This window comes from Rhincodon typus, chromosome 19, assembly GCF_021869965.1.
Source record: "Rhincodon typus isolate 14 chromosome 19, sRhiTyp1.1, whole genome shotgun sequence".
Lineage (NCBI taxonomy): Eukaryota > Metazoa > Chordata > Chondrichthyes > Orectolobiformes > Rhincodontidae > Rhincodon > Rhincodon typus.
Genome location: NC_063350.1, coordinates 38,243,209 through 38,270,837, shown reverse-complemented (window position 1 = coordinate 38,270,837; position 27,629 = coordinate 38,243,209). Strand labels below are relative to the sequence as shown.

Sequence of the window (27,629 nt, the reverse complement as noted above, 5' to 3'; positions counted from 1 at the left end):
GATTAAAGAGTTGATTTTTACGATTTGGTGTTTAGCTAATTAAAATTGTTTCTTTACATATGTTGGGAATATTTACTGATGCAACAAGAAAACTAGTTCCCTAGATAGCTGCTGCTATTAGTACCATGGACTCAAAATTAGGATGAGCAAGTAAAAAGCTACTGTCATAACAAAATATAGTTAATAAACTGTGTGAATAATGAAAGCTGGAAAGTACACATTGCTGGATGCCAAACGTTAATGGCAAACATTTTGCTAAAGAAAATATTTCCCTTATCACGGATACCTTCCTATTAGCAAACAAAAACTAGATGACAATTTTTTTTTGATGAGATGAAAAATCTTGATTGCATCTGCCATAAATTATCCATCCTGTGCCTCTTTTATGTGAATATTTTGAAGAAAACATATCACCTAGGAGCATTTTGAAATGAATATTAGAAACAATTGTGCTTTTTTTTATTCTTCAAACTATGTGAATTATGCTTTAAACAGTACAACTCTTCACCTTCAAAAATTTGTTTGTGGGGTAAGTTAGAACAGTGAACCAACAAGGCAAAAAAATTCTGATTTGTCACATATGAAAATGACTCTTTCACCAGGCTAACAAATCACATTTCTTTTCCAGTAAGACTTTGTGAAATATTTATTTGCTGAGCACCATGCTTCCATTTTGTAAACGTCAGTAGCAATGTGGACATAGACTGAACACAAAATGAGCATTTGTAGGGTCCTGTGTACAAAAGAGATTTCATGGTAGAAATGGTACCTTGCTTAGCTTGATAATGGTTGTAAAATGAATGTAATGAGGTCCTATTTTGGGGCCAAAGCTCAGTATCATAAAGAAACTTGAAGGACATATGACCCAAAATGGGCCTCTGATTTACATACGTCTGCAGGGTCTTCTGATGTATTAGCTGTGAAATGAGTTATCCAGCAGGGATTACAATTTTAAAAAATACCTAAGTTTGACCCTAGTCTGTACTAAATTAATTTACCTCAATTGGGTATCTACAATTGGCCTTGACTATCTCTAGAGGATGAAATATTAGTCTGCTCTCAATCATCGCACAGTGACACTTGTTTTGAAGTGCATGTCATTGAATCATAGAATCCCTACAGAGTGGAATCAGGCCATTCGGCCCATCAAGTCCATTCCAACCCTCTGAAGTGCATCACACCTGTACCCACTCCCCTACCCTATACTTGTAACCCCACATATCTCATGGCTAATCCACCTAACCTGCACATCCCTATACACTATGGGCAATTTAGCAAGGCCAATCCACCTAACCTGTACATCCTTAGTCTGTGGGAGGAAACCAGAGCACCTGGAGGAAGCCCATTCAGACACAGGGAAAATGTGCAAACGCTACACAGAAGTTACCCAACCCTGGAATTGAACCCTGGTGCTGTGAGGCAGCAGCACAAACCACTGAGCCACTTGCTGCCCCATGCTTGTATACGGTCATAGATAGAGTAATTGACAAGGAATAAAATTTTTGAATAAAACTGTCAAATTGTTGATTAATGTTCAATATGCCGTACGTGCTTGAATGATGCAAATCGCAGTTCACTTGCAAAGTTATGATTTCCTGCCAGATCTAAAGTCTATGGGAGAGTCCCAGAACATATCTACTCTGAAGACTAAACAGCGAATGATTCATAGTAGGAGTTAATCCACGTAATACTAATGTATTAGCATTCACATACAAGTTCTTGGTTTTCTTTCCTTTATTCATTCACGGAATGAGGGCTGTCACTGGCTAGGCAGCATTTATTGGTCACCCCTAATTACCCAGAGGGCAGTTAAGAGTCGATCACATTTCTGTGAGTCTAGAGTCACATGTAAATCAGACCAGGTAAGGATGGCAGTTTCCTTCCCTGAAGGACATTAGTGAGCCAGATGTTTTTTTTCCCCAACAATTGACAATGGATTCACAGTCATCATAAGATTCTTAATTCCAGATATTTATTAAATTCAAATTCCAGCATCTGCCATAGTAGGATTTGAACCTGGTCCCCAGAATGTCATCTGGGTCTCTGGATTAACAGTCTAGCGATAATACCGGTAGGCCATCAGCTCCCCTAATCTGTAATCTGTTAATAACAATATTCAATGCAATTAGTACTTGCAAAAAAACCTTCTTTCAGCCTGTACAGTTCACACAATGCACCTTTATTCTTGGATTAGGTTTCTCATTCTGAAGAAATATTTAGAAAATTAACATTGGAACATTCTGTGCACAGTATTTGAATATACTTTCCATCACTGAAATGCATTGTCTGGCAGGTGTAAAATTTACTAGTAATATTATTTTGTGCCCACAGAATTTAGATTTCCAATTGTTACTTTACTTGGTAATATCCTTACTAATACTAAGTAGCCTTGCTTTTGAGTTAGTAATTTTGGTGAAACCATCACTGTCAACTATCATTATTCCAGTGAAGCTGACAGCAACTTCTGGTGTCCGTACGTGTATGGAACTCCAAATATTGCTTTCTGTGATTCTATGCTTCTACAGAGAGTAATTTGTTGATGTACTCCGAGATTACAATCACTGAGCAATCAATGGAATGGATGAGAATTTCCACTCTTAATGTGGTGAAAAGCAACTTGTTAGTCCAAGTGTAACTGGTTTTAAGTGCACTAAATTTATAACTGCTACTTTCAAAAAAATAAAAAGATATGTATTTGTATACCACCTCTCGACAACTAGGCTTTTCAAAGTCCTTTACAGAAAGTAAACTCTTTTTGAAGTGCAGTCCCTGTTGTGATTTCAAACACAGCTGCCAATTTGTAGACAGCAAATTCCCAATGGAGCAATAGCATGATTATGGTCAAATAATCCCTTCTTGTGATGTTAATTGACAAATAAATATTGGCCTGTACATTAAGGATAATCAGTCTCCAGTTCGATGGTAACAAGGTGTTGAGCTGGATGAACACAATGGGCCAGGCAGCATCAGAGGAGCAGGAAAGCTGAAGTTTCGAGTCTGGACCCTTCTTCAGAAATGGGGGAGGGGAAGGGGACTCTGAAATAAATAGAGAGAGAGGGAGATGATGATGGAAGGTGGGTAAAGGAGCAGATAGTTGGAGAGAAGATGGACAGGTCAAGGAGTGGAGCCAGTAAAGGTGAGTGTAGGTAAGGAGTTGGGATGGGGGTTGGTCAGTTGAGGAAGACGGACACGTTAAGGAGGCGGGGATGAGGCTGGTAGGTAGGAGGTGAGGGTGGGGATTGGTCAGTGAGGTGGGAGGAGCGGATAGTTGGGAGAAAAGATAGGCAGGTCAAGGAGGCGGGGACGAGCTGGGCTGGTTTTGGGATGAGGTCAAGGGTGGGGAGGTTTTGAAGCTTTTGAAGCTTCCGCAGCTACACTGGCCCTAAACCCCACCTCTTCCTCCGTTATATCGATGACTGTATCGGCGCTGCCTCGTGCTCCCACGAGGAGCTCGGACAGTTCATCCACTTCACTAACACCTTCCACCCCAACCTTAAGTTTACCTGGACCATCTCCGATACCTCTCTCTCCTTCCTGGACCTCTCTGTTTCCATCTCTGCCAACCACCTGGAAACCGATATCTATTTCAAGCCCACCGACTCCCATAGCTACCTAGAATACACCTCCTCTCACGCACCTTCCTCCAAGAATGCCATCCCCTATTCCCAATTCCTTCACCTCCGCCGCATCTGCTCCCGAGATGAAGCATTCCACTCCCGGACATCAAAGATGTCCTCATTTTTCAGGGACCGCAATTTCCCCCCACAGTTGTCGAAAACACATCATTTGCGTTTCCCGCAACTCATCCCTCACACCCCCTCCCCGCAATAACAACCAAAACAGAATCCCCCTCATCCTCACGTACCACCCCACCAACCTCCCGATTCAATGCATCATCCTCCACCACTTCCGCCATCTGCAATCTGACCCCAGTACCAAAGACATTTTTCCCTCCCCACCCTTATCTGCCTTCCGGAAGGACCACACTTTCTGTGACTCCCTCGGTCGCTCCACGCTCCCCACTAGCCCCACCACCCCTGGCACTTTTCCCTGCAACCGCAGGAAGTGCTACACCTGCCCCTACACCTCCCCCCTCACCCCCATCCCAGGCCCCAAGAAGACCTTCTACATTAAACAGATGTTCAGCTGCACATCTGCTAATGTGGTATATTGTATCCACTGTTCCCGATGTGGCCTTCTCTACATTCGGGAAACCAAGTGGAGGCTTGGGGACCGTTTTGTGGAACACCTACGCTCGGTTCGTGACAAACGACTGCACCTCCCAGTCGCAAACCACTTCAACTCCCCCTCCCACTCCTTGGACGACATGTCCATACTGGGCCTCCTCCAGTGCCACAATGATGCCACCCGAAGGCTGCAGGAACAGCACCTCATATTTTGTTTGGGAACCCTGCAGCCCAATGGTCTCAATGTGGACTTCACAAGCTTCAAAATCTCCCCACCCCTGACCTCATCCCAAGACCAGCCCAGCTCGTGCCCGCCTCCTTGACCTGTCCGTCTTTTCTCCAACCTATCTGCTCCTCCCACCTCACTGACCAACCCCCACCCCCACTTCCTATCTACTAGCCTCATCCCCGCCTCCTTGACCTGTCCATCTTCCCTCAACTAACCAGTCACCATCCCAACTCCCTACGTACACTCACCTTTACTGGCTCCATCCCCACCTCCTTGACCTGTCTGTCTTCTCTTCAACTATTTGCTCCTTTATCCACCTTTCATCATCGCCTACCCCTCTCTCTATTTATTTCAGAGTTCCCTTCCCCTCCCCCATTTCTGAAGAAGGGTCCAGACCTGAAACATCAGCTTTCCTGCTCCTTTGATGCTTCCTGGCGTGCTGTGTTCATCCAGCTCTACACCTTGTTATCTCAGACTCCAGCATTGGCAGTTCCTACTATCTCCAGTTTGATGGGTTGTTTTATGTGCACCTTAGAAAGTAGACAGTCTCACTTTAACATCTCATCTGAAAGACTGCACCTCCAACGTTGTAGCACTCCCTCAGTAGAGTACTGACTTTTGAACTCAGGTCTCTGGGGGAGTGAAAGTCCAAACTCCAACCTGGTGAATCAGACAAAAGTGTGTTACCAACTGATCACAGCTGACATTCCTGAGAATTCAATTTCATGTCAGTGAAGAGTTACATTTCTCCAATATGGATATTAAAAAAAAATCCACAGATTTTTGAAAATTCTTTCTCGATAGTGTTCATCTTCATTTCAGCTTCTATTTTAGCCTAATCCTAATAATTTATTTCACTATCTTAAAATTTGAATTAAAATTGCTTTTAACTGAGTACTTTACTGTGTATAAATGCTTCAGTGTGATGTTATTCAGCTGTTTGCTGACATCATTGCTGCTGTATACCAAGCAACCTCTTGACTTGGCAACAAGCGCAAATTGTAATCAGGAAAGGGCAAAACCACATCATAGAGAGATCTTTGTGGGCTTCTTTCTTCAAGATCACCATCGAATTCCAATGACTGCAAAATTGGTCCAAATAAATAATTTTACTCTGGAATTTTTTAGTTAATTGTGAATATTCAAAAAGCCTCCATTTAAAATGCTGATATTTATTGGCCAGGAAATGGAATAAGTTGGATGATGGATGGTGTAATACTTCTGTCAAATTGATTAACAAGAGCATTAGCAAATGAGCAAATGTACCTTTGTGTAAAGTTACTCAAAGCAATTTTTTTTATCACTGACTGAATAAAAACAATTTGTCAAAAAAATGCTGAAACAAAGATGACTTAAAAAAAGAACGTTTGTACGGTAAAGTGTAGCTTCTGTGTGGACCATTGTCTGACTAATAATGATTTTATTCATGTACTATTTTTGTACTGAAATTAAATGAAAAATTGTCATTCCAGACACCACAATATTCATAGCACATTTGAATCATCAAAGTACTTTTGATGTGTAGTCACTGAGGTATCTCAGGAATCATAGCAGCCAACTTGCGCACAGACAATGCATGAGAATCGCCAGGCAAATTTGTTTAGTGATGTTGATTGAGGCATAAATATTGCTTAAGATACCAAGTGAAAATCCCTTGTCTATGTTCGAACTAATACCATCATATCAACTGGAGAGAGCAGCCAGAGTATTGGTTGAAACAACTTATGAGAAAAATGGTGCCTTTGACAGTGCACCACTCCCTCAGTACTACATTGGTTTATCAACCTAGATGTTTTGGCTCATATCCCTGGAGTGGGACAAGAACATACAAGTCAGAGTGCTACCAACTGAATCATAGCTGATGCAGTTAGTATAAAATTAACACAGTGGTCTAAGGTTCTATTCAGTGCATTGTTTTCTTTCTCTGATGTCAGTGTAACTTGCACAAAAGATTGTGGAATTTTAAGCTCAATTTGTGTAGATCACAGCTTATGTTTGTGTGATCTTTAAATCTATCATGATGGAATAAGTTGCTCCTCTACAAAGTTTGAAAATTTACTTGTGAAACTGACTATACTGTACTAGGCTAACTAGAAAATAATTTTGTATATTTTTAAAGTGTCATCTTCAGTAATATAAAATTGGGTTACTCACAGGTCATCAGCCCTAATATCTCTTGTATGTGGCTTCATGTCAAAATTTGTTGAATAATCACCCCGTGTCAAAAAATAATGTCATACATTTAAAATCAGTTACTGAGTAACTCAAATAGTAAATTGACACTCTGATTTAAATGCTTATTTTTTGCTGCTTTAATCAAACATATCAACTTGCTGTATTTAAATATATCAAGAAATAATCTTGAAACAAAACGATATTTTCATATTATATTGTTAAGTTCTGTTTAGGGTTGGAGTGAAGATTTGTAGCTTGGGTGCTGGTTGTAGTTGTTGGTGTGTTCGCCGAGCTGGGAGGTTTGATAGCAGACGTTTCGTCCCCTTACTAGGTGACATCTTCAGTGCTGTGGAGCCTCCTGTGAAGTGCTGTTGTCTTGTGCCGGTTTGAATTTATGTGGTCCGGTTTTTGCTGCTTCCGGTAGGTGCCAGTTCCGGTTGGCCGTTGTAATGGTTGGTATATTGGGTCTAATTCAATGTGTTTGCTGATGGAGTCCACAGATGAATGCCAAGCCTCCATGAATTCTCTGGCTGTCCTCTGTTTGGCTTGTCCTATGATCGTAGTGTTGGCCCAGTTGAAAGTGTGGTTTTTCTTGTTTGTGGATTAAAAACAAGGACATCTGATTGTGTTAGAGATAGTGGAAACTGCAGATGCTGGAGAATCTGAGATAACAAGGTGTAGAGCTGGATGAACACAGCAGGCCAAGCAGTCTAGGCCCAAAACGTCAGCTTTCCTGCTCCTCTGATGCTGCTTGGCCATCTGGTTGTGTTGTTTAGTTGCCAACTGGTGTTCGTGGCTACTGGTTGCTAGTTGCCTGCCTCTTTGTCCCATATTTTGTGTAGTCTCCACATGGTATCTTGTAAACCACATTCGTCCTATCCATGGTATCTATTGGGTCTTTAACCCTCGTCAGTTGCTGTCTTAGTGCAGCTGCCGGTTTGTACAGCGGTCCGAGTAGTCTGGCTGTCAGTTCTGAGGTTCTTTTATATATGGTACGGTGGTTATTGTTTCGGCTTTTGGTGTGTCCTGGTTGTGTTGTCTGTTGGCCAGGCATCTGTGAATGAAGCTACAGCGGTATCCATTCCTGGTAAAGACCCTGTAGAGGTGTTCTTCTTCTTCCTTCTGCAGACCGGTGTGCTGCAGTGTGTAGTGGCCCTTCTGAACAGGTCCTATCGCAGCTCTGTTAAGCTCTGTCCATAGTTAATTTTGTGTTCACATTGATGCAATTGCACTTGCACGTAAACTCAGTGGAAATAAAAATTCATTTCAAAATAAGTGCGGTTTGCATCAGATTCACTGATTGCCGGCAATGCAGAAACTTTGATCTCAGTAAATACACTTACTGATAGGCCTGGACTTAATTGATAGTTCCCAGATGTTACTCATTGTTAATCAGGTTAAAAGGCTTAAATTTCAGTTAAACAGCCAATTCAACCACTTGTGCAGTAATGTTTTACACTGAACACCACAGCCTACCATAAATCCTTAGATTATTTTATCATGCACTTAACATAATGTCTGCATCAAACTGAGTCACACTCAAATTACAGTAGAAGTATTTTTACCAATGATTAAATACTTTCATATTCCATCTCTGATTTAGAGATCACTGCATTTAATTTACACTTATTATCACCTAGCTTTGGAAAGATGACAATCGAGGTGAACTCGAGGTTTTTAATGAGTCTATTTCTTTTGTATATTGTATCATTGATGATTTTTTTTGTTGCATGGCCTTTTTATAATGCCTAATAAGGGTAGAATTATTCATTTGATTCTATTTAAGGATAATTCTCCAGCAAATGTATCAGTGGTTGAATTTATGAGTCATAAACTGTGCCTAAGATACAAAATAAATCTAAATCAAACAGTTTGCACAATATTAAATCATTTGGAAATTAACAATAAATTAGGAGATAAATTTGTTATTGGTTTTCATGAAATATAACAAAATTGTTCCAATTGACTCATAAACGCAATGAAGATCACAATAAACAGGCTCATTTAATAATAAAACTTTGATTATTCTGCATTACACATGCTACTGCTGCAAAGTGAAGGGACTCAAAGACAGTAAATTAAAATATAGTGCAAAATCCCACTCGTCATTTAGCTGAATTACAGAGCTAATGTTGCAATGTCAACTGGCATCCTTTAGATAAGAGTTAAAATCATGGCCATGTTTGCCTATCAATTTAGAAGTAAGAAACATCAATTTGAAGAAGAGCAGGGGAAATTTCCCAATGTCCATCACTGCCAAACCAAGTAAAGGACTAAATCAAGACAAAATCAAGACAAAATCAAGACCACCAAAGCAAATTAACTCTTTGTTTACCTAACTGCTGTTTATAGATCTTGTACCCCAATTGAATTTCAATTAATAACTTCAGTAGTTAATATGACCTTCCAATTGTGGCCAGTACGGTCAAGTCATCACTGAAAATATACACTTGCTTACTTCCAGCTAACGATTTCTAAATATCCATTAAAAATGAAAACTGTTGTTGATATCTATCCCTCTAGTGTAAATCACCTCCCCACTCCATTCCTCAACCCTCCAAATTAAAGCTACATAAAGTCAACAATAAAGACGACACAGATTTTATTTGGACATATAAAATGGAAAATGTCAGGTTGGATTATTAGTCATTCTTTTTTCACATCTCAAAGCAAAAGTGGAACTGCCTAGTCACTTAATGATTACACAATAGTATATAACTTTGCTGGAAGCTAAATCTCGATGTTTTTATGGAACACACTAAGTGTCTTCGGGGATTAGAATGTAACTGGCCACCAACATGTGCCTGTGTTTGGATTTAAAGGGGGTATAGTTTAAGTTTACATATTAATAATTAGTAATCTGTTTCTGCTGCATGTTAAAGGATAGGTTTGTTGTAGTTAATAAGTTTTTGCTTTCTTATTTATTCATGGAGCCTACTGTGAGTATATTTTGTCTTAGATAGCAGACACAGTCAAGCATTAACCTTTCTTGGGATTAAATTGATCATATTTTATGCTTGCAAAAGTATATGGAACACTGGGGCTTGATTTCTGGTGCACTATTCCCACTAGGGTTGTGACACAATTAACACAAAGAAACATGCACACAACAACTTATGATCATCAGATTTTATGAAATGAATGTCCACTGTTGGGATAATGTGTAATTCTAATAGGCAGGTCGAGAATTAAACTTGTTTATGGTTTATTTGGAAAATGTGTAATTTGGGGGAAGGGAGTATGATGGTTCACTGTCAGAGATCAGCACCAAATTCTCCAGTCAAGTTGCTGGGCAGTCAGCTTCCCTCTAATTTGTAAATTAATTTTTTGTTCTTTTATAGGTAGTTCAGGGTGCTTTGACTTCCAGTACTTTTAGAACATAGAACATAGAACATAGAACAGTACAGTATAGTACAGGCCCTTCGGTCCACGATGCTGTGCCGACCTGTTATCCTACTCAGATCAAACTACCCTGCATACCTACATTTCACTGTCCTCCATGTGCCTATCCAAGAGTCTCTAAAGTATTTGACTCCGCTACCACTGCCAGCAGCGCATTCCACACGCCCACCACTCTCTGTGTGAAGAAACTACCTCTGACATCTCCCCTATACCTTCCTCCAATCACCTTAAAATTATGCCCCCTCGTAATAGTCATTTCCGCCCTGGGAAAAAGTCTCAGACTATTCACTCTATCTATGCCTCTCATCATCTTGTAAACCTCTATCAAGTCACCTCTCATCCTTCTTCGCTCCAATGAAAAAAGCCCGTGCTCCCTCAACTTTTCCTCATAAGACCTGCCCTCCAGTCCAGGCAGCATCCTGGTAAATCTCCTCTGCACCTTCTCTAAAGCTTCCACATCTTTCCTGTAATGAGGTGACCAGAAATGAACACAATATTCCAAGTGTAGTCTAACCAGAGTTTTATAGAGCTGCAGCACAACCTCACAGCTCTTAAACTCAATTCCCCTGCCAATGAAAGCCAACACACCATACACCTTCTTTACAACCCTATCTACTTGGGTACAACTTTGAGGGAGCTAGGGACGTGGACCCCAAGATCCCTCTGTTCCTCCACACTACCAAGAACCCTGCCATTAACCTTGTATTCTGCATTTAAATTCGACCTTCCAAAATGAATCACTTCATACTTCTCTGGGTTGAATTCCATCTGCCACTCCTATGCCCAGCTCTGCATCCTGTCAATGTCCCGTTGCAACCTACAACAGCCCTCCACGCTGTCCACAACTCCACCAACCTTCATGTCATCGGCAAACCTACTAACTCACCCTTCCACTTCCTCATCCAAGTCATTTATAAAGATCACAAAGAGCAGAGGCCCCAGAACAGATCCCTGTGGAACACCACTGGTCACCGAGCTCCAGGCTGAATACTTTCCATCTCCTACCACCCTCTGTCTTCTATTGGACAGCCAGTTTTGTATCCAGACAGCCAAATTTCCCTGAATCCCATGCCTCCTTAATTTCTGAACGAGCCTACCATGTGGAACCTTATCAAATGCCTTGCTAAAATCCATATACACCACATCCACTGCTCTACCTTCATCGATGTGTTTTGCCACATCCTCAAATACTTCAATAAGACTTTAGAGGCATGATCTGCCCCTCACAAAGCCATGCTGACTATTTCTAATCAAACTGTGCTTTTCCAAATAATCATAAATACTATCTCTCAGAATCCTCTCCAATAATTTGCCCACCACAGAAGTAAGACTGACTGGTCTGTAATTTCCAGGATTATCCCTATTCCCTTTCTTGAACAAGGGAATGACATTTGCCACCCTCCAATCTTCTAGTACTGCTCCAGTGGACAGTGAGGACACAAAGATCATTGCCAAAGGGGCAGCAATCTCTTCTCTTGCTTCCCGTAGAAACCTTGGGTATATCCCGTCTGGCCCAGGGGACTTATCTATCCTCATGTTTTTCAAGATTTCTAGCACATCCTCCTGCCTAACAACAACCTGTTCGAGCATATCTGCCTGTTTCATGCTGTCCTCACTAACGTCAAAGTCCCTTTCATTGGTGAATACTGAAGCAAAGTATTCATTAAGGACCTCCCCTACCTCCTCTGACTCCACACACAGGTTCACTCCACTGTCCCTGATTGGCCCTACCATCACTCTGGCCATCCTCTTGTTCTTCACGTAAGTATAGAAGGCCTTGGGGTTTTCCTTGATCCTACCCGCCAAGGTTTTCTCATACCCGCTTCTAGCTCTCCTAAGTCCATTCTTCAGTTCTTTTCTGGCTACCTTGTAGACCTCTAGAGCCCTGTCCGATCCTTGCTTCCTCAACCTTAAGTAAGCTTCCTTCTTCCTCTTGACTAGATATTCCACATGTCTTGTCATCCAAGGTTCATTCACCTTACCATCCCTTCCTTGCCTCAGTGGGACAAACCTATCCAGTACCTATAGCAACTGCTCCCTAAACAATCTCCACAATTCTATCGTGCATTTCCCTGAGAACATCTGATCCCAATTGGTGCTCCATAGTTCTTGCCTAATAGCATTGTAATTCCCCCTCCCCCAATTAAATACTTTCCCATACCGTCTGCTCCTATACTTCTCCATGACTATAGTAAAAGTCAAGGAGTTATGATCACTATCACCGAAATGGTCTCCCACTGAGAGATCTGAAACCTGACCTGGTTCGTTGCCAAGCACCAAATCCAATATGGCCTCCCCTCTAGTTGGCCTATCTACATATTGAATCAGAAATCCTTCCTGGACACACCTATCAAATTCTGCTCCATCCAAACTATTTGCACTTAGGAGGTTCCAGTCTATATTAGGGAAGTTGAAGTCACCCATGACAACAACCCTATTACTTCTGCACCTTTCCAAAATTAGTCTCCCAATCTGTTCCTCAGTGTCTCTGTTGCTATTGGGGTGGTCTATAGAAAACTCCCAAGAAAGTGATTGCTCCTTTCCTGTTTCTGACTTCCACCCATGTTGACTCAGTGGAAAAACCCTCCTCCACAACCTCCCTTTCTGCAGCTGTAATACCATCCCTGATTAGCAATGCCACTCCCCAACCTCTTTTACCTCCCTCCCAATTTCTTTTGAAACATCTACGCCCGGAACATCCAACAACTATTCCTGCCCCTGTGTTATCCAAGTCTCCGTTATGGCCACAACATTGTAGTTCCAAGTACTGATCCATGCTCTAAGTTCGTCACCCTTATTCCTGACACTCCTTGCATTGAAGTAGACACAACTCAACCCGTCACACTGACTGCCACTTTGCCCTATCAACTGCTTATCCTTCCTCACAGACTCACTGCTTGCTCTATCTGCCTGTACACTGGCTACCCCATCCTCTGATCTGTAGCTCCAGTGCCAATCTCCCTGCCAAACTAGTTTAAACCCTCCCAAAGAGCTCTAGCAATTTCCCTGTTTGTCTATATTGTAATCACCAATGCAAACCAATAACCAGTATAGTCCACTTTAGCAACACAAAAATCAATATGGTATTATACCAACCACCAGCTAAAATCTCCTCGAAATCATTCTCATTTTGTCACCAAAACTTTACTGGAAGTTAACCCTATTTCTACTGTGCTTCCTTTCCAAGAAAATTATTGGAAGTTATACATTAATTAGTAAAGTATTGGAGTTTGGCTAAAGCAATAAATTGCACAACAGTGAGTGTTGCTTTATCAATCCAGTTGGATCGGATTAGGCAGACCAGTCGGTGTCGGACCTAGTTTTGTGTCATATTTTCTTTGCTGAGTATTAAGGTAGTTGTCTGTGAATTAGAAGCTCTAGGTTCAAATTCCATCTCAGGATTTGATGGCCAAGGTAGGTGCATCTATAATGAAGTCAAGCAAGTGGATTATCAACCTGCAAATCTTTCCAACACATGCCAATGGCAGATAATAAAAGCAGGAGAATTTCCTGCTCAGCAATACGATGGAAAGAAAGTTGGAGCCTCTAGCATCATTTCCAACACGCATGCACATGTTGCTACAGCAACTGAAACTTCTTGAATCATCTGTAACACACCACCACAGGTCATATGATGCAGATACAAGTGAGACTGATCTAATGTCGCCTGCTGTTGAATCACCGGATGATGTACATGTGAATAGTCATCACTGAGGGAAGGTACGGAAGCATAACATGTGCCCATGGAACTATATCTTATCAAGAAGTCAGTGTATTTGAGACGAAAGAACAGAATAAATAGAAAAAGAAGAGAATCATTAAATTTTTTTAAAAATGTAAATTGTTCTAAATATGTTGTGATTCCCAGATTGGAATATTTTATTTGGAATGGCAATGTTTCCTTCTGCATTTGCTTCATTACATTCTAACTGTTGTAGAATGCATAGAATCTGATTGTGGACAATATGTATGATTAATGTTTCACTTGTATGTATACATAGAATATAAAAGTGTCACTGTACAATGAATGTATTCTGCATCTAATGTTGCAAAATTGGTTCACATCATGCCTTTTGGGTGAAAATTGGACTTAAAAGGACCAATATTCAAGGACAATCTCTCACACCTGGCCTTCCCCAATGTACGGCAACTGTCAATTGGAATTCAGCAATTTTCAAATTTCCAGGGCATCCACTTGAAGTAGATGATAGGCAGATGAAGGTCCTGACTTGGATCCTACTCACAATGTCAGGGTTGCTCTCTAAAATTTAGTGCAAGAGGTGAAAGTATCAATATCAACAGTGTCCTAATCAGTGACCCTAAAGTGTAACTGTTAGAAGCTGCCAACATGAAATATATTTATTCTGTTTTAACTTTACCTTTAAGTGGGCCATGAGTAGAAGAAGGCTTAAGAATGCTCCGTCTGGCTAATCCTGATCCTAACAGCATAGAAATTAAATCATAGAATGTGTGTATTACTGGTTAGGCCAACATTTTTTGCCCATTCCTAACTGCTGTTGAGAAGATAATGAGGAATTGCCTTCTTACACCATTGCAATCCACGTGGTGAATTTTGTAAATTAATCTAAAAGGCTGTGAAATAGTTAACACAGTGTGGAGCTGAGGAGCACAGCGGACCAGGCAGTATCAGAGGAGCAGGAAAGTTGACGTTTCAGGACCCTTCTTCAGAACCCTTTAGAAGAAGGGTCCTGACCCGAAATGTCAACTTTCCTGCTCCTCTGATGCTGCCTGGCCCATTGTGCTCCTCCAGCTCCACACTGTGTTATCGCTGACTCCAGCATCAGCAGTTCTTACTATCTCTGTGAAATAGTTAATATTTGATTAAATCTATTAAGCACCATGATGATGTCACAAGGATTTGGTCAGTGTAAAGAAGGACCTGGTAAGAGACAGACCTAAAGTAAGTGTGCTCCTAACAGCTTCTCTGTAGTAATTTGTGTCATATTCACGTAATCTGCAAACTGTTGCAGTAATGCAACAAATCTCTACTATTTACTCAACCAGACTCTTTTAGTTAAACCAGAAATGTGGCTATCCTCGTCCACGTTGCCACTTTCATCTTAAAGCTACCCTCACACACAACAGTAGAGTCACCTCTAGCATTTGATTGCGGTGGTAGTTTGACCCAGTGATAAGGAAGGGACAGTGATATAGCTTCTTGCTGGGATTCCATGACTTAGAAGGCAACATGATGGTGGTGTTTCCATTCACCTGCCTTCATTGTCCTTATAGGTGATTAAGGATGCAGGTTTAGCTAGGTGCTGTAAAAGAAGCCTTTGTGAGTTATTGTAGTGCATCTCGTAGTTAGTACGTGCTGTAGCCATGTTGCACCTAGGGAGAGTGAACATTTAATGTTGTGGATGGTGAAGGCTACAGCTAACCCTGATTACATTCACCAGCATCATGGATTTACCTGTGTGCTTGCCCAACATTGGAGCCAGCTGAATCTTCAGAGATCCAAGCTGTGTCTCACTTTGCCATGAGATGCAACTTTAACATCTGGATCATGAAGCTGACTTTTGTTTCACATGCAGGTCCTCCCTCAATGATTTTTTTTTTGCCATACTTTCCCTTCATCGATCCAGAGGCACTCAGGAGGTGGGGACAGAAACTATTTCCCAGTTGAGCATTGTAAACAATAGTGTTGACCTAAGTATCCCGTTCAACTCCATATCCTCTCTTGTGCAAAGACTGTCTACTTCCTTCTTCCACTTCTAAAACTTGGCCCAATTCTGACCCTGCTTCAAGCCATCTGCTGCTGAAACCCTCATTCAAATGATATCCACTGTACACTTTCCCCGCACAGCCTCCAAATGTTCACCCTCCAAAAACTGAGCTGCCAGTAACATCAATACAGTGTGGAGTTGGACGAACACAGCTAGGTCAGGCAGTATCAGAGCAGCAGAAAAATCAACATTTCAGGTCAGGAACCTTCATCAGTCCTGATGCTGCCTGACCTGCTGTGTTCCTGCAGCTCCAAACTGTATTGACTCTGATAAAAACCAAAAGAACCGCGGATGCTGTAAATCAGGAACAAAAACAAAATTGCTGGAAAAGCTCAGCAGACCTGATGAAGGGTCTAGGCCTGAAATGTCAGCCTTCCTGCTCCTATGATGCTGCTTGGCCTGCTGTGTTCATCCAGCTCTACACCTTGTTATCTGAGCTTTTCCAGCAACTTTGTTTTTGTATTGACTTTGACTCCAGCATCTGCAGTTCTTGCTATCTGCCTGTAATATCCCACACTGTTAACATTTCACTGTTTATGATTTGCAGAATTGTCTCCCTGTCTCCCTGACATCCTCCCCCTCAACCCAACCCTCCAATTTAATACTGTTACCCTCATGTTTAAATGCCTTCATGGCATTTACCAAGTATCCTCCTCCCAGCCTAACTTCTGAATACTGTATATATTGTAAGCAGTTTTGGGCCTGTTGTGAGGAGTTTTGGGACTCTGTATCTAAGGGAGGTGTGCTGGCATTGGAGGGGATCGAAAGGAGGTTTACAGGAATGATCTTGTGCTTGAAGTGCTTGTCATATGAGAAGCGTTTGAGGACTCTGGGTCTGTGCTCAATGAAGTCTAGAAGATTGAGAGGGGGTAGGTTCTGATTGGAACTTAAAGAATACTAAGAGGACTGGATTGGCTGGATGTGGAGCAGATGATTCCACTAGTAGGAGAGACGAGGACCCAAAGGCACAGCCTCAGAGTGAAGAACTTTAGAACTGAGATGAGGAGGAATTTCTTCAGCCAAAGAGTGATTAATCTGTGGAATTTATTGCCACAGAAGGCTGTGGAGGCCAAATCATTGAGTGTATTAAAGACAGAGATAGAAAGGTTCTTAATTGGTAAGGGGATCAAGGGTTACAGGAAGAAGGCAGGAGAATGGGGTTGAGAAACTTATCAGGCATGATCGAATGGCAGAGAAGACACAATGGGCTGAATGGCCTAATTATGCTCAAATATCTTCTGACCTTATTCCACACTTCTTGCAAATCCTGATGCCTCCCTTCACAATTGTACTGTGCCCTTGCCCAGAGCTTGCCGCTCCCAATCTTGAAGGTTAACCTTCCGAGGCTCAATCCTGGGGCAACTGCTGCACTGGTTCCCACCATTTCCCATTGTTTCTTTGGATGAACCAGCCAGCTAATCATGGCCCACTCCCTCAACCGACATGATCAGACGGCCCCAGGGAAGACATGCCTAGGCCCCTGACTGGTGCCTGTCCCTAAGGTTTTGGAGTAGATCTGTATCTCGGGTTGTGGGTGTTAAGGTTGGTTGTCTGTCCATCTGCCTGACTGTGTTAGCCCTATGCCCCAGACTTGCCACCACTGATGACGCACTCCCGGCAGAGCCCTGGACTCCCTGACACAGAACACCCAAACCAGAGCCTGACCATGGCCAAACTTGCTGTGGGACGCTGCACTTGCCTTACTGTGCTGGGACCCCTGAAGTGACAGATGTCTCCATGGATGTCAGTTGGACCACTTCCCTGAGACTAAGGCTGCCGGCTTGTTGCACATGCGGTGTGTTTGCCGGGTAAACTGCTGACCCATGGAATAAATGTTTGTTTGAAGTAGCACACTGCCATACAGCAAGGTTAGCATTAGAATTAGGTTTCATTGTCATGTGTACTCAAGTACAGGGATACAGGAGTATGGTGAAATGTATACAATGTTGCCATTTCCAGCACCATCTCAGGTACAAAGGTACCTAGGTACAAAATCTTTGGTACAAAGTAGAAAAATAACTAAGTTCAACATTACAGTTCTTTTTAGTATAAAGTAGAAAAATAAAAAAAAGTTAAAAGTTCAGCATAACTTTCTTTCTTTAACCTTGGGCCTGCAGAGGGTCCACGCTGGGCTTTCCGCATGAGGGCTCACACTCACAATGAGGGTTCAATCTCTCACCTGCGATGGGCTTGATGTCTCCCTCACGCTGCCGTCTCGCCTGCCACTGCCAGAGTCCTGCCAAGATTTGCCAGCTGCCTCACTGCTGACGGTCATCTGGGCCCACCAGCCGCAATGCCGCCAACAGCTCGAGTTCTGCCCAACACACTAGCCCACCTCATCGCCAAGCACCAAAGTCCCACTTGCGACCCCAGCCACTGTCATGCTCCCGACCCCAATACCATCGCCTCCGTGACTGAGATGTCTCCATAAGTTAAGCTAAGAAAAAGCCCAAAAACATTTAAAAAAAAGAAAGAAAGAGAAAAGAAGGAAAAAAAGGGACAGAGTGGATGAGCCCCATGCTCAGAGCCCAGGCGCTGCCTACTCTGCCACTGCCACCTTGCTACATACAAGATATACGTCCCCTAAGCTGTTTGGCACAAGGTACAGAGCTGGATAAACACAGCAGGCTAAGCAGCATCAGAGGAGGAGGAAGGCTGACGTTTCGGGCCTAGACCCTTCTTCAGTCTAGGCCTGAAACATCAGCCTTCCTGCTCCTCTGATGCTGCTTGGCCTGCTGTGTTCATCCAGCTCTGCACCTTGTTATCTCAGATTCTCCAGCATCTGCAGTTCCTACTATCTCTGGCCACAAGGTACACTGCCTGTTTGTGACTGCACTAACTGGCACAGTGAAGCACAGCCGAGAAAAGATGATATGATCATGCAGGTAAGCACTAAATAAGTGAGAGCTAAGAGAGCAAATACAATTATCTGAGATGCAGCCTAGCCCTGTTTCTGAGCTGAGTCCCTGGCCCCTTCCAAAAAACATCCCTCCCTCAGCATTTCAATTGTTAGTTGCATGCAAGTCTGTACCAGTGGCAATATGATACTGCCAGTGAATAGTGGAAATGGTTGTGAAGGGTTGGTAAATTTTGCCATGTATCACACCATAGCCCATATTGCCCAGACCCCATAAATTTCCCATCTTCGTAACCTTGGAAATAATTAGTATTGTAAATAAGCTCAAGGTAACTCAAAACAACTTGGCTATCTGTGGTCAGCGTTACATGGGATAATATATAAAGGAAAATGTCAACGAGCGTCACCACAGTCCCGGGAGGTGCTGAAAAATGAGTCGGGGAGAGAAAAGAGGACTCGCAAAATACTCTTTTGAGTATCTGGCATCTAGTGATAAGCAAGTGAAAGCAGAAGGAACAGTCATCACGGAGCAGCAGAAGAAAAGGCAAGATAAGAAAACAGAATAAGAAGAAAAGATCGCTAATTTGTTGGATATTTGGACCATTAAGAAAAGATTTTTTTTCCCCCAGTTTGTGATTAGTGTTTTTTGCAAGCTCATTTCTATGGGAATGAATTGGTATTGAAGAACAGAACAAAAGGTAGGTTGCACATCAATTAAAACCAGCTAGCAACAACAGCTCAACATGCTCTGAAAGTCATTAGCCCAGCAGAGAATTTGCATCTGAAAGACAAATATCTTGACCTGATCAAGCACTCACCAAGAGCGAACTCCCCAGGGAAGGAATGTCATGGCAGGAAAGAGCAGATAGCAGAAAAACTGACAGCCAAGAACTTACATGCATGTTATTAAAAGACTTCGGTACTTTGGAGGTAATGGATTGGTCAGGAACTAATGAAAGTGGTACAGACTTGAATTATCATAGATCTGCTCACGAATGATAATTTGTCTTTTTTGATCATGTATGTTGGGATACTTGGGTAATTTGTAATTGCAAATGATAGCACATACAATTTTTTTTATGAAAAGTGGGATATTTGAAGAAATGCATTTGTACTTACCATTCAAGCTAGTTTGTGGCAATCATGTGACCTCTACCTCTGTTATAGATCCATTCATTTCAGTTTGTGGCAGCCATTAAACCTTATACTTGTAAAGTGATCCTTCTATTCTGGCTACTTTTATATCCAAACCCTACTTTACCTTCATCTACCAGCAATTGCTGCGTCTTTCACCATTGGATCTTAGGCTCTGAAAATACACCCCTAACCCTCTGCCTCTCCAATTTCCTTTCCTTGTTTCGAAACGTCCTTTAAAGCCCCCACTTTGACCATGTTGTTGCTCATCCAACCTAAAGCATCTTTTTCATTGGCTAGATATCCTGGTTTCAGTTCTTGGAAGCGTTTTGGATAAAGGCAGTATATTACTGCAGGGTGTAATTTTGCTTTGTGCTATGTGATGTTTGGAACCCCCTCGACTCTTATTACACCACAGTTCTAAAATCCGTTCTTAAACAAATATTAGCACAGTTTCTTGAAGAAATTCATTAAACTAGCAGTTCATAAACTGCTTGGAATGTGATATTTTGTTTATTCTGTTCCCCTGTAATCTATTATCTCTGTTGTGATAGTTTATCTGCTGGCGAAAACACTTTGTGCTTGTTGCTAATGGTGCTGCTGTTCAGGGCTGATTACATTTTGTGGGTATTTTATACATCATTTCATGTATGTAAACTAACTGGATATATGAACAGATGCAATAATAAATTCCTTAGGTCACATATCTATCAACAATTGCAAGCTGTTTTCACACCTTGCTAAACATCACTCTGAACCACCCATTATGGAATTTCAGAAGACCAAAAATTGTCCTTCCTGCTTAATACACTCCCGTCACCCCCACATCCTGCCCTATAACAATGCCACTGGGATTGTGAACGTGGCAAGCTGAAAATAAGCCTGCAGCTCTTGTGACTCAAGGTTAACATCCTACTGTGCTCTATTTTTAGTTTGCTAGAATTACTGAATGGAAATAGTGCCCACAGTACCTTGTCAAACAGTGCATGAGAAATGCTGAGCAGGATGAATTCACTCCTTTTCAGATTTCCGTAAAATCTGAAGAAAATTAATTCCGTAGAGTGCACAATTCATCACAAAATAGCAAAACAAAATTTGAAAGCAAGTGCCAGCCATACATTCTGTACTGAATTGAAAAGTCACAGCAATTACCAGCTAACAGTTAACTTGTCCAAGATTGGTTAAAAAAGGTAGATTTAATCAAACTCTGCAGTTAGAAACTGTGAGCAATAGTGATCCCTTAAGAATGCAGTCTGTCCTACAGGACATTATTTAGGGCTACTAAACATCATGTTTTATTGAAGAAATCAATAAGTCAAAGGCTTGTAATAGTGTCAACAAGCATTCATGCTCGACAACAAGAAAAATCTGTTAGGTCAAAGTTGATCACATTTATTTTCACATTTCATCTGCCCACTGAGGACTTAAAGAGCAGTCTAGCTTCCAGCTGCTGTGATGATCAACTTGGCCTTCCTTGCAATGTACAAAGCCCAATGAAATCTAATAGAGTTAAACTTGTCATACCTTATTACTTCTATTTATACAGTGACATAGGAGGCAATATAAGTGCACACCCGTGATTTGTGCTCTGCATTTAACAGGCAAAAAGTGATAGCAATATTAGAACTTTGTTTGTGTTTCTTCTTACGCTGTTTTATTCACTGATTCTTACTGTGATCCAGTATAGGTACTTTGTCCAATTTTCCATGGATGAGCCCAAATTGAATTTAGTTTTTGTCTCTTCGCTCATTGTTACTTTATATAATATATTGGCAATAAATGTGGCCAAGCAACATTAATATTAGTGTTCACCACCCCTATTATCATCCCATGTGATTCTTGCTAACTCATCTATTAACCTATTCAATTTTTTTATCATTTTAAATATTCTGCGATAAATTCCCTATGGTAAAAAGTGGGCACCAGATTATCTTGTCATTTCGTGCAGGAAGAAAGGAGAGAAGCTGTTGTGGGGGTTGGGGAGCTGGAGTTTAGAGTAACACTCACTCTTTGCCGAGGCATGACTTATCAGGTCCACGTTGTGAATGGCTCCAGGATCATTTTCAACTTGCTGACCAAGTGTAAAACTAGCACTGAAAATCAACTGCCTGAAAAAGATACAGATACCTTATTTTCATTGAAATCTGATCAGAAAAAAAACTGTTTTATCCTTGGCTGACAATTTGAAAATCTACCTCTTCATGTTCTGGCTCTCCATGAACTAACCCATGGAATTTAATTATAGAATAATTCTATAATTAAAGATTGCAGGGTTTGAGTTTTAGGGCAAGGCTGAATATGCTGGGGCTATTTTTCTCTGGAGCACTGGAGGCTGAGACATGACATTATAGAGGTTTGTAAAATCATGAGGGGCATAGATAGGGTGAATAGCCAAGATCTTTTTCTAGGGTTAGGGAGTCCAAAACTAGAGGGCACAGGTCTAAGGCAAGAAGGGAAAGTTTTAAAAAGGGCCTAAGGGGTAACATTTTCACACAGGGCGTGATGCGTGTCTGCAATAAACTGCCAGAGAAAGTGGTTGAGGCAGGTACAATTACATTTAAAAGGTAACTGGATGGGTATATGAATAGGAAGGGTTTTGAAGGATATGGGCCAAATGCTGCCAAATGGGACCAGGGCAGATTGGAATGTCTGATTGGTATGAGTGAATTGGGTGAGTTGGTACAGGTCTGTTTTCGTGCTGCATGACTCTATGACAATCAGAAGTAAAGTGCACACATTACTTTTCTTATCATAAACCATGTAGGGTAGATTTTTCCTCTGGAAGGTGTAAACAGAGTGTGGTAGATATTTTCTAATCAACCAGTTTGGAGATGCTATGACACACTCCTAAAGCAGCTGGGACTTTAGCCTAAGTCTCCTGGCTCAGAGGTAGGAACATTGCCACTGCATCACCAGAGCCCTCAAAACAGAGGGTGATATTTAATGGAGATGAAAGAAGACTCACATCCGGCCTTGGCAAATTAGGCTCTTAACTGGGCAGGAATAGGGACCCCAAGAGGAAAGCCCATGTGCTACATTTCAAATAACCCCTATTATGCATACCAGTTCCACATTTTTGTTAGTGAGCTCTTGGTGTACATCCCTGCCGATTATTTTAGTAATATTTGGCAAACAGAAAGCAATAAGCAGCAAGAGATGTAAATTATAGAAACATTTCTGCTGCACTGACTTGATATTGCAAAAAAGAGTCAATTTTCTATCCATTATAGAAACTTCTAGATTGCAAAAGAAAAAGAACCATCTACATTGTGGAGTGAAATGACAGCAACTGATTTTATTGTTGAAGCATACTTAATGCACAAGGAATTCAAGGCACTTTGAAAATCACACTAATGAAGACTAACTTTCACCTTGGAAGTCAGAGATTAAGAAGAGATGTTTGTGTTTCCAAACTTGAAATCCATTTAGATCTGAGAGGATCCCAAAAATCCGAGTTTTCTGTTTGTCTGGAGCAGTTGGCACCGTGTATCACCAACATAGCGCATCAAGAATTCTGTCGTGATTTTTTGCAGCTATTAATAATAAAGCACGTTGCAAAGATTTTTGTTTACCAATGCACTGGGACCAAGGCTGGAGACTGAGGGATCTGGTAGCATGTGGGAAACCTGGAGGTTTTGGTGAGCACTGTGGAGTTTTAAATCCCCAGTGTGTAACTTTTTGAATATCTCCCTGCTGGAAGTCTACCTGATTGACAAATTTGCCTTCAAGTGGGTAATTTGATCCCTGACTCCAGTGGGTCCAATTCCAAGAGGCAGTGGCAATCTAGTCCCTGATCAGGAGGAGTCCTAATGTCAAGGGCTGTGGTAAATTTTCTATATCAAGGGGGTGTCTTATGGGAGAGTTTCTTGGAGGACATGCTCCTGTTGATTCTCATGCAGAGGACTGAAGGTACCTATCTTTACCCAAGGCTGTCCCTCCTTTGCTGCAGATGCCAGGTTTCCCAAACCTCAGGAAGGCAGATTCAATCTGAGACTTTCCGTTTTTAACTTCAACCCACCTCCTAGGAGTTGGCTGTTTGCCCCAAACTTTTCCCACTTCAATAAAACCTGCACGTTAATGAGCTGGAGTTAGCTTCTTGATGTACTTAGAATTTTTGTCCACTAGCCACATTTTGAAATTACTTCACCTTCATTACTGTAACTGTGCACTATTTAAAAAAACGACTTCCAAGATTTTTGTGAAGTTAATTCAAAGAAACCAACCCATTTCTACAGGCAAACTTCACAGAGAACTTTTTAAAGAATCCATTGCTTTAAAAGATATTCACTTCTCATATGTTTTTCATAGAAAGGTTAAGGCTAAATAGTGCCTTATTACCAAATCCTGAAAGGGACTAAGATCAAGTTCAAGCATTCATGGAACAAATATGTTCCGTAGATAACTTTTTCTCTCCCTGCTCCCCTTCCTTTATGCTCAATTCACTTTCTTCCTGCTCCCTCTCATCTCATCCCTCATTATATTCCTTATTTTCTCCCATACTGTTCCCTTTCTTTCTTCTTTCTTCCATGTGTTCCCCTCTCTCTTCCCAATCTTCCTTTCCTCCAGTACATTTTGAAATGTTTACCAATCTTTTATATTTAATTCTTAAGAAACTATGTTTGAATTAAATTGAATTAACTTAAAGATCCATTGATTCTCATTGAATGACAAACAGGGAATTTGCTAATTCTCCAGGTTCCCTTTAATTATACCATAAATACATGTACCGTGGCAAAACATCTGGTTTTGTTTAGGTTATATTTTCCCTGTAGTGAGGATTGGAAGTGCTCTATTCGGCTTTTCCATCAAAAACAAAGTGTTACATTTGTTGCTATCCGTTGATTTGAGGATGATGTCGTCCCAGGGGTATAAGTTTCTTCCGATGTGATTGAACAACCCACAGATGCGAACAATAGAATACAAAATGAATTCACTAACATTCAGTTGGTCATTAACTAAATCTAAATTCTGTGTTTTTAGCTGAGAGTGGGTTCAGAATACAAGACTTATAACCTCCTTTTATTCCCATTTTGGTTTAGTTTGGTTTACTGTCATCAGTAAATGTTCCATCTCTCAAATTCCGGTGTGTGTGCGAAATAGTGTAAAGAGTTCATTTCTTGGTGATGTCCGAATAATCATTTCAGGATCAGTCAGTAATATAGTCTTTAGAAGTGATTTGTTCATTCAAGCTATTTATCATCAAGATGGAGATCTGTGTCATCAGCAAGCTGTATCATCTACCAATAGGGAGTGGACTTTGCTGTGACCACTCCTGTCTGCCTGTAGTAGTCTGTGGCAGGTGAGGACATCCACTTTTTTGTTCTACCTTGTCAGGTTCTTGAAACTCAAGTAACGTTAACAGTTGTGTTTCTTGCATTACTGCACTTTTTACAGATTATATAAGAACATCCATGTCTCTCCCATCACCTTCTCTGTCTCTAACATTCTATGAGACTGTTCATGTGACTGTCTGTATGTTACCAGCACCATGGGTGGAGATCATCACACATTTCCAGGCATTAACCCTTTCTGACTTAATATAGCTTCTCTGTGTGAAGTCAGAATAGCTAGTCTGACATTGTAGATTAATATCCTAATGACTAGATTAAAATAAAGTTTTCTGTGTTCAAAGTGAGATTTAAGGTGATACCACTAGATTGTTGGTGTGGCCAATCAATATTGGCAAATCTTGATATGTTCCACATCCAGCATCTATTCCTGAAGAATTTGTTTCAGTGCATTCTGATTTGCTGGCTATCAGATCACTGTGGACTGAGCTCAATTTCTTCAATGAAATTATCTTCTCATAATTTAAGAAAATTAACAGTTGCTCCAGAACATTTATCTGTTGTTGTCTACAATTTGATAGAGGTACTGAAGTTACATCTATTTTAATATGTCAAGGGATAATCACCAATGGAGTCAAACATCAGATGAACACATTTTGCCCTTACATGTCCTCCTCTTTGCCCATTTTTCTTGTAGCCTGTATCAGTTACAGACAAGGTATAATATTGGACACATACATTCATAGCTGTTTTTGCTATTAACTACTATGCTGTTTCTAGGTTGGTTAACTTCTTTGACTTTCTGAAAGGGATTCAGGTCATTGTGCTGTAGAGAGAAAATTCCTGATCATGTAGACACGTAAAAACTTTATTATCTGATTTTGTCCATGTTAGAGAGTTGCTTGAAGTAAATATTTGTAGTTCAATCCAATTTCTTCTGGACATGGTAACTGAATTTCTATTGACTGTTGGCAATGTTTTACTAACCAAGCTTCTCTGTCTGACAAGTTTGTTACACTTTCCCAAGCGTCCAAGTTGAAATTTGTGAGATGCCATTGCCTGCATGCCAAAATGTCTGATCAGGACAACTGATTACATCAAGAAAGATTCCACATTTATCTTCCAGTAAAGATTGCTGAACTTCTTTGATAATTCTCTGTGTGAGAACCAGCTTTATGATTTTTCAGTGTTATATATTTTGCTTTATACATCTTCTGAAAATCACTTATTTTCTTACTGTGAAAAAAATTCTGTTTTACTTGCTGGACACTGTTCATGCCCAGGAAGTTTTTTGGTGCCTAACATTGGCAACAATTTTTGACTTCTTCTGGTTGTCTTTTCAACTAAGTCTTCTTTTCTTGGATTTATTTCACTGTCTTGTTCTTAAAGAAATGAGTACATTCTGCAGATCTCCAAGTCTTTTTCACCCCTCTGTTCTGTTCTGCTCCAGAATTCTGTTTCTCTTATCAATTGAATAGTTTTCTTCAAAGTGAAGTCTTCTTTTGTCTGTACGAAATCTGACAAGGACTCATCAGCAATACCTACAACTGTGTGATTTCTGATCAATTCTATCCTCAAGTTTTTATATTCACATTTCTCATTTAATATGTAGAGATCATTAATAAAATCATTTTGATTCATCAAGATTTTAGACACTTTGATTAAATTTTACTCTGCAGAATTTTATTATTTCTGAGATTAAAATAACTATCAAAAAGTTTCGAAGCTTTATCAAATTTATTTGTGATTTATTAATCTCCTGTAGGGCAGTTATAACATCTGCTTTGCTGCCTTTGAAATAAAGAAGTGAATTAATTTGTTCTGTATTATTCTTGCTGTCTAATTTTGAAACAACTCTATTTCTTAGAAATAGAGATAGTAGGAACTGCAGATGCTGGAGAATCCGAGACAACAAGGTGCAGGGCTGGATGAACACAGCAGGCGAAGCAGCATCATAGGAGTAGAGAGGCTGACGTTTCGGGCCTAGACCCTTCATCAGAAAAGGGGGAGGGGAAGGGGGTTCTGAAATAAATAGGGAGAGAGTGGGAGACAGATAGAAGAGGGATAGAGGAGAGGATAGGTGGAGAGGAAACAAACAGGTCGAAGAGGCGGGGATGGAGCCAGTAAAGGTGAGTGTAGGTAGGGAGTTAGGAAGGGGATAGGTCAGTCCAGGGAGGACGGACAGGTCAAGGGGGCGGGATGAGGTTGGTCGGTAGGAGATGGAGGTGCGGCTTGAGGTGGGAGGAGGGGATAGGTGGGAGGAAGAACAGGTTAGGGAGGCAGGGACGAGCTGGACTGGTTTTGGGATGCGGTAGGGGGAGGGGAGATTTTGAAACTTGTGAAATCCACATTGATACCATTGGGCTGCAGGGTTCCCAAGCGGAATATGAGTTGCTGTTCCTGCAACCTTCGGGTGGCATCGTTGTGGCACTGCAGGAGGCCCAGGATGGACATGTCGTCTGAGGAATGGGAGGGGGAGTTGAAATGGTTCGCGACTGGGAGGTGCAGTTGTTTGTTGCGAACCGAGCGTAGGTGTTCTGCAAAGCGGTCCCCGAGTCTCCGCTTGGTTTCCCCGATGTAGAGGAAGCCACACCGGGTACAGCGGATGCA

General features: G+C 41.3%; 2 long non-coding RNA genes across 4 annotated transcripts in view; one reads left to right on the top strand and one right to left on the bottom strand.

The window, feature by feature from the left end:
* Positions 1–1,950: 1,950 nt before the first annotated feature.
* On the bottom strand, positions 1,951–19,512 carry LOC125485522. The gene is made up of 3 exons (XR_007264225.1): positions 19,416–19,512; positions 4,947–5,076; positions 1,951–2,100 (listed from the first exon to the last, which is right to left on the bottom strand). It is a non-coding gene; the product is annotated as an uncharacterized LOC125485522 (long non-coding RNA).
* LOC125485523 overlaps positions 19,200–27,629 on the top strand; it is a 50,652-nt gene continuing 42,222 nt past the window's right edge. For 2 of the 3 annotated variants that reach the window (XR_007264228.1, XR_007264226.1), the window contains exon 1: positions 19,227–19,527. This is a non-coding gene — a long non-coding RNA (uncharacterized LOC125485523). Of the gene's footprint in view, positions 19,528–27,629 lie in introns of all 3 variants that reach the window. The other variant, XR_007264227.1, reaches the window with a different exon arrangement.